This window comes from Salvelinus sp. IW2-2015, unplaced genomic scaffold, assembly GCF_002910315.2.
Source record: "Salvelinus sp. IW2-2015 unplaced genomic scaffold, ASM291031v2 Un_scaffold463, whole genome shotgun sequence".
Classification (NCBI taxonomy): domain Eukaryota; kingdom Metazoa; phylum Chordata; class Actinopteri; order Salmoniformes; family Salmonidae; genus Salvelinus; species Salvelinus sp. IW2-2015.
Genome location: NW_019942557.1, coordinates 732,478 through 747,900, shown reverse-complemented (window position 1 = coordinate 747,900; position 15,423 = coordinate 732,478).

Genomic DNA, 15,423 nt, shown 5'->3' with positions numbered 1-15,423 from the left:
AACGTTAGCTGGCTGGCTCCCTAGCGAACGTTATTATTTGTTTCCTAGAGCTGTTTGCTTTTCTAGATAGAGCCTAATGATAGGCATTGTTGGCACTTTGTTCATTGTTGGCACTTTGTTCATTGTTTTTTAACACACGTGACGTGTGTACAACACCCATTGAATATGGCCAGTGTCCTCAAATGCAGTGTATGATATACCATTTTGTAGCTCTAAGTCTCTACTTTTATCCAATATAAAAAACACAATTTCACATTTTATACATAAGACCGAATCCAGGTGGTGAGTCACATTTGAACTGTTCTTGCCATAATATGGACTTGGTCTTTTATAAAATAGGGTTCTCTTCTGAATACCACCCCTACCTTGTCACAACACAACCGATTGGCTCAAATGCACTAAGAAGGAAAGAAATTCCACACATTAACTTTTAACAAGGCACACCTGTTAATTGAAATGCATTCCAGGTGACTACCTCATCAAGCTGGTTGAGAGAATGCCAAGAGTGTGCAAAGCTGTCATCAAGGCAAAGGGTGACTACTTTGAATAATGTCAAATATAAAATATATTTTGATTTGTTTAACACTTTTTTGGTTACTACATGATTCCATATGTGTTATTTCATAGTTTTGATGTATTCACTATTATTCTACAATGTAGAAAATAGTAAAAATAAAGAAAAACCCTTGAATGAGTAGATGTGTCCAAAATTTGACTGGTACTGTACGTTGTAAACGATCATTCATAGGCTAGATTATAACAACCTCATGATCGGTATAGGAAAAAAATGACTTCCATGTTGTAGCCTAAACCTTTTGCTGTTACATTGAACTGGGAGAATGGAATATGAATGACAGTCATCCAATATGCTGTAATAGAAATAAGGCCATGCGCATAAAAACATTTTTTGTCCTCCCTCATCTTAAACGACACTGACCGCCACTGGTACACACTACCCACTATAGCGATGCGGTCAGATGCCGAGCAGTTGCCATACCAAGCGGTAATGCCACCAGCCAGGATGCTCTCGATGGTGCAGCTGTAGAACTTTTTGAGGATCTGAGGACCCATGCCAAATCTTTTCAGCCTCCTGAGGGGGAATAGGCATTGTCATGCCCTCTTCTGTCTTGGTGTCTTGGTGTGTTAGGACCATGATAGGTCCTTGGTGATGTGGACACCAAGGAAATTGAACCTCTCGACCCGATCCACTACAGCCCTGTCGATGTGAAGGGGGGCGTGCTTGACCCTCCTTTTACTGTAGTCCATGATCAGCTTCTTTGTCTTGCTCACATCGAGGGAGCAGTTGTTTTCCTGGCAGTTTCTGACCTCCTCCCTATAGGTTGGGATCAGGCCTACCACCGTCGTGTCGTCGTAAAACTTGGCGGTGTTGGAGTCGTACGTGGCAACGCAGTCGTGGGTGAACAGGGAGTACAAGAGGGGACTAAGCACGCACCCCTGAGGGGCCCCTGTGTTGAGGGTCAGTGTGGTGGATGTGTTGTTGCCTACTCTCACCACCTGGGGGCGGTCCGTCAGGAAGTCCAGGATCCAGCTGCAGAGGGAGGTGTTCAGTTCCAGGGTCTTTAGCTTAGTGATGAGCTTGGAGGGCACTATGGTGTTGAGCGCTGCGCTGTAGTGAATAAGCAGCATTCTCACATAGGTGTTCCTTTTGTCAAGGTGGGAAAGGGCAGTGTGGAGTGCAATAGAGATTGCGTCATCTGTGGATCTGTTGGGGCAGTATGGCATGGGTCTAGGGTTTCTGGGACGATGGTGTTGATGTGATCCATGACCAGCCTTTCAAATAACTTCCTGGCTACAGATGTGAGTGCTACGGGGTTTTGTCATTAAGGCAGGTTACCTTGGAGTTCTTGGGCACAGGGACTATGGTGGTCTGCCTGAAACGTCTAGGTATTACATACTGGGTCAGGGAGAGGTTGAAAATATCAGTGAAGTCACATGCCAGCTGGTCAGTGCTTGCTCTGAGTACGCTTCCTGGTAATCCGTCTGGCCCTGGGGCCTTGTGAATGTTAACCTGTTTAAAGTTTTTACTCGAAGGGGTGCGGTTTCAACCAAAAACGACGAGCTTACCTCTGAGAATGTGAAGCTGAAGGTTAGTCTAGATGAACAGGAAAACCGTTCCCGGGGAGACAGAACATACATGTGACCGGAATCCCAGAAGGGACGGAAGGGCACAATCCTACCCAGTTCATGGCCTCTTTCCTGCAAGACTTCCTTGGCAGAGAGAAAATTTGACAGGCCCCCCAGTCATCGACAGGGCGCATTGCAATCTAGCGGCAATGAACTCTCTCCTGTCTCAGCTACAACTGTCTGGGGTACTGCTAAAGCAACCATAAAGGTTATATCATTTCCCAAGCCTTTCTGATCAAGAAGCTTAGAATGAAAAAAAGGGAAAAATTGGAGGCTGAAGTAAAGCTTCAGTAAACTTTTTCATAAACAACAACCAACCCAGGCAAACAGGAAGTCACTAGCTTGTGCTAAGGACAAACTCTATTTAGAGCATACAAAGCATGTAAAAATATTATAACCGTCCGAGCCATCTACTTGTACACCAACTTAAAAAATAACAGAATTAAAGATTGATTAAGTCTATAAGGATGGCAGATGGCTCCACTTCTTATGATCCATTGCTTATCAAGAATATGTTTTGTGATTTCTATAAATCTCTTTATACTTCACAATGTACAAGATCATAAAACAAAATGACAAAATATCTGAATAAGATCATCTTGCCCACTATATCAGATGAGCATAAAAATAAACCAAATGTTCTCTTTACTCCTGAAGAGGTTTGGGAAACTATTAAGGGAATGCCTTCTGGCAAGGCACCCGGCCTAGACTGCTTCCCGGCAGAGTTCTACAAGTTTTGACCTGATATATGCCCTATCTTCATGCCTTCAAATGTTCGAAAGAGACATCATTCCAGAGTCCTGAAAAACTGCATCCATTAGCCTGATACTATGAAAGGACAAAAACCCATTAAACTGCTCTTCGTTTAGACCTATCAGTTTGTTAGAAGTTCATGTTAAAATAGTCGCTAAGACACTTGCTCGCAGGATGGAGGTCCTACCTCATTAAACCTGATTAGACTGGCTTTGTCAAATCCAGATTTGGAAAGGACAATGTGAGGACGCCTAAAAATAAATAAGAAACCTTGGCAGAATTAAATACCCTGCCCTCATTGTCTTTCTCGATGCAGAAAAGGCCTTCGATAGAGTCGAGAGGAAATTATTCTTTGCTGTATTAGAAAAAGCAAAGGAGACCCCTCTTAAATTCTTAGGCTTAAAATTTGTTTGGTAATCTGGTTGACCATTTTATTAATTTACTAAAATTACTTTATTCTGACTATCAGCGGCAGATAAAGCAAATGGTAAATTATCAGAAAGATTTCCTAACGGTAGGGGCTGTCGTCAAGGCTGTCCTTTATCTCCTGCTCTGTTCTCGTTCATCATAGAACCACTGGCTGAGGCAATAAGTTATAGTAATAACATCAGGGGCGTCTCTATTGGTGACGAAGAGCATAGAATTCCATTATTTACTGATGATGTGCTTTTATCCAGACCAGAGACCTCTGTCACTGCAGTAATGAACATCATATCTGAATATGGAAACCTGTCAGGGTACAAAATTAACGTGGATAAATGCATGGCTTTAGATTTGAATATCCCAGCTACAATCAACTTAGAAACTATATCTCCAGTCTAATTGCCTGAAACAGTCTTAAAATACTTGGGCATCTATGTTACTCCAAATCTTAAAGACCTGTTCACTTCAAATGACATGCCTTTGGGCACAAAGATTAAACAGGGCTTGGTTAACTGGTCTACCGTACCAAACTCTTTTTTTGGCAGGATTTATGTCATCAGGATGAATATCCTTCCTCGGCTAAATGATCTATTCCAAAATATCCCCTGACATCTATCTCAGTCATTTTTTAAGAAAAAGAATGCTAATATCTCTAAATATATGTGGAACAATAAGAAACATAGAAGCAAATTTACCAAACTAATTTTAAGCCTAAGGATTTAAGAGGGGTCTCTTTTGCCAAATCTGCAACTATATTACTGGTCTGCTCAGATCAAGCACATGTTTAGTTGGTGCCTAAACAAATGCCACTTACTTTTCGGTTGGGATGGAATTAATAGCATGTCATCCAAGAGCCATAGCTTCCTTATCATTTATTAATAGCTTTGAAAAAATCCTGGCCTTAAATGGTACTTGCAGATTCCAGACCTTAAATCCCTCTGATTGTCAACCGATTTCCCTTAATCCGATTGCCCTTAATGTTTCAGATATAAACAGGATACTGGCACCTTGATTTTTTTATTTTTTTATTTCATGCACGTTTTTTGGTACTGTAGCAGAATCCAGTCTTATTGGAATTATATTCATTTACACATCCAGAAGGATCTTGGCTAGACAATTTTTCACCAAATTAATATTTGCTCTACTTTGATTATAACAATGTGTTTGACCCTGACTCTGAACGTCTGTTCAATACCCTTGTTTACTTAGCCAAAACATTTATATTGTTATTATGGTCCACACCTAAAGTACCATCTGCGAGAATGTGGCTTTCTCAAGCTTCTGCTATTCTACCCCTAGAGAAACTTACCTTTGATTTACACAAGAAGTCTGACACATATTGTAAAATCTGGTCTCTATTGTGGTCCTATGTAGAAAACCTCCCATAAATGCCCCATGTTATAGCTGTGATGTTTGTATTTTTTTTCTTCATTTTATGACGGCTTTTTGTTTAATATTTTGCTGTATCCATATTAATTTTATTGTACTTGGTCTGTATGGTGCACTTTGTTTGGTTGTTTATTTAACCCCTGTTAAAATTATAATAAAAGATCATTACAAAAATAAAGGTCTCACTCACATCGGCTACGGAGAGCGTGATCACAGTCGTCCGGAACAACTGGTGTTCTCATGCATGGTTCAGTGTTGCTTGCCTAGTAGCGAGCATAGAAGGCATTTAGCTCGTCTGGTAGGTTCGCGTCAGTGGGCAGCTTGCAGCTTGGTATCCCTTTGTAATCCGTAATAGTTTGTGAGCCCTGCCACATGTGACGGGCATCAAAGCCGGTGTCGTAGTATTCGAGGCGGTGTAGTAGTATTGTAAACGATATCATATTCGCCATCGATAAGAGACAATACTGTGCAGCTGTATTCATCGACCTGGCCAAGGCTTTCGACTCTGTCAATCACAACATTCTAATCGGCAGACTCAACAGCCTTGGTTTCTCAACTGACTGCCTCGCCTGGTTCACCAAATACTTCTCAGACAGAGTTCAGTATGTCAAATCGGAGGTCCTGTTGTCCGGACCTCTGGCAGTCTCTATGGGGGTGCCACAGGGTTCAATTCTCGGGCCGACTCTCTTCTCTGTATACATCAATGATGTCGCTCTTGCTGCTGGTGATTTTCCTATCCAACTCTACGCAGATGACACCATTCTGTATACTTCTGGCCCTTCTTTGGAGACTGTGTTAACTAACCTCCAGACAAGCTTCAATGCCATACAACTCTCCTTCCGTGGCCTTCAACTGCTCTTAAATGCAAGTAAAACTAAATGCATGCTCCTCAACCGATCGCTGCCATTAAGCATCTCCAATCCAAAATTAAAACTAGAATCGGCTTCCTATTTCGCAACAAAACATCCTTTACTCATGCTGCCAAACATACCCTCGTGAAACTGACTATCCTACCGGTCCTTGACTTCGGCAATGTGATTTACAAAATAGCCTCCAACTCTCTACTCAGCAAATTGGATGCAGTCTATCACAGTGCCATCCGTTTTGTCACCAAAGCCCCATATACTACCCACCACTGCGACCTGTATGCTCTCGGTGGCTGGCCCTCGCTTCATATTCGTTGCCAAACCCACTGGCTCCAGGTCATCTATAAGTCTTTGCTAGGTAAAGCCCCGCCTTATCTCAGCTCACCGGTCACCATAGCAGCACCCACCCGTAGCACTCGCTCCAGCAGGTATAGTTCACCCCCAAAACCAATTCCTCCTTTGGCCGCCCGTCCTTCCAGTTCTCTGCTGCCAATGACTGAAACGAACTTTAAACATCACTGAAGCTGGAGACTCATATCTCCCTCACTAACTTTAAGCACCAGCTGTCAGAGCAGCTCACAGATCATTGCACCTGTACATAGCCCATCTGTAAATAGCCCTTCCAACTACCTCATCCACATACTGTTATTTATTTATTTACTTTGCTCCTTTGCACCTCAGTATCTCTACTTGCACATTCATCTTCTGCACATCTATCACTCCAGTGTTTAATTGCTATATTTTTGTTATTTCGCCACGATGGCCTATTTATTGCCTTACCTCCCGTATCCTACCTCATTTGCATACACTGTATATATACTTTTTATATTGTATTATTGACTATGTTTGTTTATTCCATGTGTAACTCTGTGTTGTTGTTTGTGTCGCACTGCTTTGCTTTATCTTGGCCAGGTCGCAGTTGTAAATGAGAACTTGTTCTCAACTAGCCTACCTGGTTAAATAAAGGTTATAATTTAAAACAATGTAAAAAATTATTAATGAAGCTGGTGACTGATGTGGTATACTCCCTGCCGTGAAGCAGGGTGGTGGCAGCATCATGCGATGGGGATGCTATTCAGCGGCAGGGACTGGGAGACTGGTAAGGATATAGGGAACAATGGATGGAGCCAAATACAGGCACCTTCTTCAGAGTGAATAAGTGGGGGCCCCAGTCTAAGCTCATTGACCCCAAGCATGCAGCCAAAGCAACACTGGAATGACTTCAGAACAAGAATGTGAAAAATCCTTGAGTGGGCCAGCCAAAGCCCAGACTTGTATCCTATTCAAAATCTTTGGAAATACTTGAAGATAGCTGTTCACTGCCACTCCTCATCTAACTTAACATAGCTTGAGAAAATCTGCAAGCAAGAATGAAAATAGATCCCCAAATCCAGATGTGCATAGCTGATACAGACATACCCAAGACGACTCAAAGCTGTAATCACTGCCAAAGGTTCTTCTACAAAGTGTTGACTCAGGGGTGTGAATACTTACAGTATGTAAATGAGATATTTCAATGTTTTATTTTATAAATGTGCTAACATTTCTAAAAACATATTTTCACTTAGTCATTTTGGGGTATTGATAATTAAAAATATTGTATCCATTTGAATTCAGGCTGTAACACAAAATATGGAATAAGTCAAGGGGTGTGAATACTTTCTGAAGGCACTGTATGTTATCTTGCTGAATATCCATAAAAATGGTTGTGTATCCTTCCATTTTGACGTTTAAAAAAAATATATTTACAGAATGTGTCTAAGCTCAGTCTCTCAACGTAGACAGTGTAGTGATCAAACTCAGCAAGCCACTCGAAAAACAAAGTGCTGCTTGACATCATATCCAGTCACCACCCTACTATTCGTTGGAACAAATAGGACATCTAGCTTTCTGTTGTCATAATAAAGCAGTCTACTCCTTGTTAGGCTAAGCCAGGGGTTTTTCTCAACACTGAGAAATGTGGTTAAACTTTAAACATCTGCCTCGCCAGCTGTGGCCCACAAAGTTTAACCACATTTCTCAGGCCAGAGAGACAGAACAGGATGTCTGGATGCACCACTACCACCACCACCTCCAACATCACCACCTCCTCCACCCCCCATCACCACCACTTCCTCTACCACCACCTCCACCACTTCCACAACCACCTCCACCGCTGCCTCCACAATCACTACTTCCACCACTTCTACCACCACCACCTCCACACCTTCCTCCACTACTTATACCCAACACCAGGACTTCCTCCACCCACCACCTACCACCACCACCACCACCACTTCCTCTACCACCACTCACCACTTCCCACAACCACCTCCACCGCTGCCTCCACAATCACTACTTCCACCACTTCCACCACCACACCAACTTCAACCTCCACCACCACCACCAACTCTACTCTTTCCTCCACCACTCCTCCACCACCTCCTCCACCTCTTTCCTCCACCACCTCCTCTACCACCACTTCGTCCACCACCTCCTCACCACCACTTTCTCCACCACCTTCTCCATTTCCACCAGCCTCCTCCACCACTTCCACCACCCTTTCCTCCACACCTCATCTTCCTCCACCACCTCCTCCACCACCACTTCCTCCACCACCGTTTTCCACCGCCACCAACTTCTCACCACTCCTCCACCACCCCCACTCCTCCACCACCACCTCCTCCACATCCATCTCCACCACTTCCTCCAGCACCTCGTCCTCCACCTCCGACACTTCTCCACACCTCCTCCACCATCTCTCCGCCACCACCTTTCCTCCTCCACCTTTCTTCCCCTCCACCACCACCTCCTCCACCTCCACCACAACTCCCTCTACCACCACCACCACCTCAACCACCTCCACCTCCTCCCACCACCTCCTCCACCTCCACCACAACTCCCTCTACCACACCACCTCCTCCACCACCTCCTCCACCACTACTTCCTCCACCACTTCCTCCTCCACCTCCACCACCCAATTCCCTCTACAACCACCACTTCTTCCACCGGTCCATCACCTCCACCACCACCTCCTCCTTCACCACATACACCTCCACCACCACTACCACCACCACCTCCACCACCACCTCTTCCTCTACAACCACCACTTTCTCTACCTCCACAACTTCCTCCACCACCACCATCTCCTCCAACACACTTCCTCCACCACCACCTCCTCCACCACCACCATGTCCTCCTCCTCTACACCACCTACACCACTTCCTCCACCACCTCCTCCACATCCATCTCCACCACTTCCTCCAGCACCCCTCGTCCACCACCACCACTTCCTCCACCACCACTTCTCCCCCCACCACCACCACCTCCTCTACCACCACCACCACTACTTCCTCTACCCCACCACTTCTCCACCACCACCACTTCCTCCTTCTCCTACACCACCTACACCTCTTCCTCCACCACTCCTCCACATCCATCTCCACCACTTCCTCCAGCACCTCGTCCTCCACCTCCACCACTTCCTCCACCATCTCCCTGCCACCACCACCACTTTCTTCCACCACTTCCTCCACAACCACTACTTCCACCCCTCCTCCACCATCTCCTCCGCCACCACCACCACTTTCTCCACCACTTCCTCCACAACCACTACTTCCACTTCCTCCATCACATCACTTCCTCAACCACCACCACCACCTCCACCAAATCCTCCTCCACCACCTTCTCCTCCTCACCTTCTTCACCTCCCACTCCACCACATCTCCCTCTACCTCAACCACCTCACCTTTCACCACCACTTCCTCCACCACCACCTCCTCCACCACTACTTCCTCCACCACTTCCTCCTCCACCTCACCACCAATTCCTCTACAACACCACTTTGTCCACCGCGTCCAACACCTCCATTACCACCTCCACCACCTCCAACACCACCACCTCCATCATCTCCACCACCACCCTCCTCCTTCACCACATACACCTCCACCACCACCACCTCCTTCCCACCACCACATCCTCTACCAGCACAAACCACCTCCTACACCACCTCATCCACCTCCACCACCTCCTCCACCACCACCACTTCCTCACCACCACTTCTCCCTCCACCACTCGACACCTCGTCCACCACCACCACTCCTCCACCACCACACTTCCTCCACCACCACCACCACCACCACCACCACTTCCACCACTTCCTCCACCACCACCACTTCCTCCCACCACTTCCTCCACCACCACCACCACTTCTCCTCCTCCTACACCACCTACACCACTTCCTCCACCTCCACCACTTCCTCAGCACCATCGCCTCCTCCACCTCCACAACCCCACCACCACCTTCCTCCACCACCTCCGTCACACTTTCTCCACCAGCTTCTCCACACCACCTCCTCCACCACCTTCTCAACCACCACCTTCACCACCACTTCCTCCACACCCACTTCTCCCTCCACCATTTCCACAACCACATCTCCCACCTCCACCACTTCCTCCACCACCTCCTCCACCTCCACACACTTCCTCTAACACCACACTTCCTCCACCACCTCCTCATCCACTTCCACCTCCACCACCACCACTTCTTCTACCACCACCTCCACCACCACTTCCTATACCACCAGTTCCTCCACCGCCTCCTCACCTCCACCACCACTTCATCCACCACCTCCTCCACCTCCACCACTTTCTCCACCTCCACCACCACCTCCTCCACCTCCACCACTTTCTCTCCCTCCCCCCCTCTTTCCACCACCACTTCCTTGACCACCCTCCTCCAGCTCCACCACCACCTCCTCCACCACCACTTCCTCCTCCTCCTATACCACCTCACCACCATCTCCTCCACCTCCACCACCACTTTCTCTACCCCACACTGCCACCAGTCCTCCACCCCTCCACCCCCTCATCCACTCCAATCTCCACCACCACAACCACCTCCTCCACCACCCTCATCCACCTCCACCACCTCCACCACCACCACCACTTCCTCCACCACCACCACCACCTCCTCCACCACCACCACCCACTGATCCACTGGCTGGGAGAGGAGAGAAAGGGAGCAGAGGAAGTGAGAAGAGGAGGGGAGGAAGGGAGCAGAGGAGGGTGGGGAGGAGGGGACGGGAGAGGGGTCTGATTTGTCTACAGGGGGTCCATCCTGTCTGGGTCTACTGGTAGCAGCAGCAGCAGCAGCAGCAGCTGTAGGGAGGACAGAGGAAGGTTATAGCTGAGACAGTGGGTGGACATCCAGGATCCACAGAACACCAGGAACCACTGAACATCCATTAGAACTCATCCAAGAGCAGGAGGTTATGTCTGCACTCCACACGCAAACTCTGTCGACCTTTCACGTGTTTTATTATTAAAGATGTGATCAACTGCTGAGCTGTTTCAACGCATATTATTGAATATGAGTGACAACGTCCAATGGAGACATTGATCAACCCTGAAATTATGTTAAAGATTTATTACTGCAATATTATTACTTCCCGTCTAGAAGGACTTCTTATGTACTAACTAGCTTTTACTATTGCTCCTAGTTTTCTACTAAAACACTAATTACCAATGAAACACCCATTATTTAAAAAATATATCTAAAAAATGATGTAACCTTTATTTAACTAGGCAAGAACAAATTCTTATTTACAATGACGGCCTACACATTACTGGTTAGGGTTATGAACTTCATGTCGGAGATAATTTCCTTTCAGATTAAAGGATTAACACTGATTGCATTAAGCCTCTAAAACCAGACGAAATCATTATCTTCTTAAAGGGATGCTTTTCTTCTTCTTGACTTCAGATTATTACCGAGGCTTTTAAAGATATAAAAAAAAATAGGCTGAAGTTATTGGGTGCATTTTGTTGTCAAACTTTTGATTCTGAGCAATACCTTTTAATTTGAAACGCGCAAGAAAACATTTGAAAACATCTATTATATGAAACTGGTTTACTTTATATTTTATTCAAATATTAGTGCTGCGATAAGAGAATGTATTTAAATAGCAGGGGACAACTACTGGATTCATATTTAGATAAGAAAATAGCTTTCAACTGACACAAACCCTGATGAGTTATATGTGTCCCCATACAAATAAATACAACTTGCTACATTAACATTGGTCTAGGACTGTTTAAACTTCTACATTACTACTTTTAGCTCAGTGTAGTCCCTGATCCTGTATTCAATGTTTCAGCCCGGAAAATATAATTACAACCTTCCTTCTTAATGTGAGTCATTTAATGTGAAACATTCTTGCTCCCACTATGACTGACAGCCCACTGGAAGGGTCTGCTTTGTTTTATTCTCAACTGGCAGCTCGGTTTTAACCTCCTATTCAGTCTTCTAGAACTCTGTTCAGCTTCCCCTCCATGTGAAACCAAGGGAATGTGTGTTATTTAAATGACACGTTAACGATCCAAAAGGAAGTATAATGTGTCTACTTTTTGTAGTTGAGCTAACAAGCGTTATTTAATTCTCACTATATACTTGTAGTGTCATAAGAAATTAAAATAAAGATGTGTGTGCCTTGAAAAACATTTCAAATATTGGTATCCCCTAGAAGAGAGATCATGTTTCTATGTATTGGCTTAAATCATCTGCACGGTATGATACTTTTGCACGATTGGGATACAGATGCCTTGGACATGGTGGAACAAGAAATCAATTTGGGTCAACCTCAATATGTTCCCTATTCTGGCACTTGATTCTAAACAATTGTTGTTTTATAAAATGTGTTATCACTCTACTTCGTCATATTCACCAAAAAAGGGCGTTCCTAATACAGAAACTGTGTCGCCATCCAACTTTCAAACAATCAGAGAATTGTTCAACTGAACTGCACCAAGGAGCAGCTCTCCTCTCCCCAGAGCTACAGATGTCATGCATCCAGATGTTGTCCTGCAGACGGTCCAGAGCAGTCATCTGCTTGTTAACAAACGATTTGAAAAAACCTGCTCTTTGTAAACAGATGTTTTTTTTAATTATGTGGCTTCTCAGAAGTGACTGTAAAATATGACAGAAACTGAAATATTGCTCCACAGCTCTTGTTTGTTCTCCATACTATTCTTGCTTTGTAATGCGACTGGAGTCATCGACAAAATATGAATGTAATGTTGGGAAATATTGTCAAGTGTGTGCATGTTGGTTTCTGCAACTGATATCACAGACCATGGATCTGTGTTGTTTCAGGTGGGACTGCAATAGAAGAAGCATTATCAATTTTATTCATCCAGATGAGAACATACTCTTATTTGCAATGACAGGCTGGCCAATCATCACAAATGTTGAGCGTATGCAATTTTCTTGTCCCCTTTAGGATAGTTTGGGGGATTTCGAGATAAAGAATTTGAACAGGAGGGGGGGGGGGGGGAGAAAAACCTAAAAAAGATCCCAGAAAGTAAATCAGTAGAAACACCCCACTGGTTCTCAGATCTACATTCCCCAAAGGTAATTACCAGTATTCACTGGAGACAACGTTGTGAAGGCTATGTTAGCTAACATTCCAAGGCATTCCTTTCAAATCAATTATACTGCTGACTAGATAGATTGCAGCAAACATTGGTGATCAGACTAAAGTAGTAGACAGTGATAAATCTAGTTTCCAACCATATAATCATGTGTTTTATGCCTCAAAGAAACATCCAGTGAAAGCAAGCAGCAATTAAGCAGAAGATAGGACTTGATAATAAGCAGTCATTTACATTTATTGGAGTCACTGACACTGAGGGAATTTCTTCAAGGTTTTTCAAAGTCCAGTTAGCATACAGATGACTTGTCTTTAGGGAGGTAGGGAGATTCCTGTGCACTCCACACCCATATGATGTTCCCTATTGTGATGATGAAATCATTCCTTTTCAAACATCGCAATGAATCCTGCAGGGTTTAAAGTAATTAGCTGAGCAATCCAATTTGGCCTGTTTCTAATAACAATGGGTTTGTTGCCTGTCGGTGTAGGATGACGCTGAGGAAGATGATCCATTCTGTTCCAGATGTCTTTATCTTCCAGAGTCTTCTCTGTGGGATAAACTGTTAGGATGAAAGAACATTTATCCTCATAATCGGGAACTGATTTTCCACTCACAGCTAACATTTGCTAGTCCTAGGAAACACACTGAGAGCTAACACAGCTAGTCCTAGTAAACACACTGACAGCTAACACAGCTAGTCCTAGTAAACACACTGCCAGCTAGCACACTATGCTATGTCTAGTTATAATCGTACCTGAACAGTCTAGAGGATTACTTCGATCTTAGCTCTCTAGTACACCTTGACGGATGCTTACATCACGACAGCTGCGCTTATACTAATGCGGTAGCGATTGTGCTAGTTGTTGGGACGAAGCACGGTACAGCTAATACACGCTAGTCTAGTAAAAACACTGGACAGCTAAACAACAGCTATGTCCTAGTAAACACACTGCAGGCCTACCTAACACAGCGGTCCTATAAACACACTGACAGCTAAACACAGCTAGTCATTAAAATACATCGACTACAACAAGCTAGTCCTAGTAACCAAACTGACAGCTAAAACAAGCTAGTCCTAGTAAAAACACTGACAGCTTACAACAAGCTAGTCCTATTAAAACAGATGACAGCTACAAACACAGTCTAGTCTATAAACACACTGACAGCTAACACAGCTAGTCCTAGTAAACCACATGAACACTAACACAGCTAGTCCTAGTAAACACACTGCAAGCTAACACAGCTAGTCCTAGTAACATACATTGACACTAACCACAGCTAGTCCTAGTAACAAACTGACAGCTAACAAAGCTAGTCAAGTAACACACTGACAGCTAACACAGCTAGTCCTAGTAAAATCAACTGACAGCATACTAACACAGCTAGTCCTAGTAAACAACACTGACAGCTAAACAGCAGCTAGTCCTGAGTCAACACAGCTGACAGTACGACAGCTAGCCTACTAAAAACAAATGACAGCTAACACGAGCTAGTCCTAGTATTCATACTGACAAACTACTAACAAGCTGTCTAGAATCCAACTGACAGCTACAACACAGTTAGTCCTAAGTAAACACACTGACAGCTATACAACACAGCTAAGTCCATAGTAAACACACCTGGCCGCTAACACAGCGTACCTATTAAACACACTGACAGCTAACACAGCTAGTCCAGTAAACACACTGACAGTCTAACATAGCTAGTCCTAGTAAACACTACTGACAGCTAAACACAGCTAGTCCTGAGTATCCATACTGACAACTACTACACAGCTAGTCCTGTAAACAAACGACAGCTCTTCTAAACACACTAGTCCTAGTAAACACAATGACAGCTAACTGAACAAGCTAGTTCCCAGTTAAAAGCTACACTGACAGCTACTAACACAGCTAGTCCTAGTAAACACACCGACAGCTACTAACACAGCTAGTCCTAGTAAACACACTGACAGCTACTAACACAGCTAGTCCTAGTAAACACACTGACAGCTACTAACACAGCTGGTCCTAGCAAACACAGCGACTTTCCCCTTATTTCCATCTTTCATTTGGCTTTTACAGCAAACGACCAAAAGCGAATCATGAAGTTCCAAAGTTACAGTGGGAGAACAGAGAAGTTCTCCCACCATATGGGTGGGTCGGGGGATGAATATTTGAGAATATTTTTTTAGAGTATAACGAAGGTGAATGAAAAGGGAAATAGTTGTACACTGTGTTTGTGGAAAGAACTGTAAAGGTAAAGGCGTTACCGTAATTCAGCTCCCCTGGGGGCAGAAGGCCTCAGCCCAGCTCTCTGTGATCCTGTGTAAACTTGTAAGGCAGATGAGAAGCAGAGTGTGAGTCAATAAAGTATGTGTGTGTGTGTACCCACCCTGATGAAGAGGAGGGTACAGCAGTGAGACAGAACAACTTACAACCTCCTGTCTCCTGTCTGT